This window comes from Galeopterus variegatus, unplaced genomic scaffold (genome assembly GCF_000696425.1).
Source record: "Galeopterus variegatus unplaced genomic scaffold, G_variegatus-3.0.2 Scaffold27148, whole genome shotgun sequence".
Lineage (NCBI taxonomy): Eukaryota > Metazoa > Chordata > Mammalia > Dermoptera > Cynocephalidae > Galeopterus > Galeopterus variegatus.
In genome coordinates, this window is record NW_007753259.1 from 1 (window position 1) to 269 (window position 269).

Sequence of the window (269 nt, forward strand, 5' to 3'; positions counted from 1 at the left end):
TAAAATGGGGATAATAATAATATCTGTTCCTCCTAACTCATGGAGATATTACTAAGAGCAAGTGGGAAAATAGGTATCAGTGAGCTTAGTAACATGCCTCCATAGACCACACGTTATTCTCATCATATATGTTGAGCCTGGGGTCTTCTTTCTTCTCACAGGCTGACAGTCTGGCCCTTTTTGATTCCTGAGGGTGGAGACGAGGAGGTGAGGAATAGTTACTTAGCACTCCCTTAACCTACTAGTTTTTCTTGTTGCCAAGGAAGCTG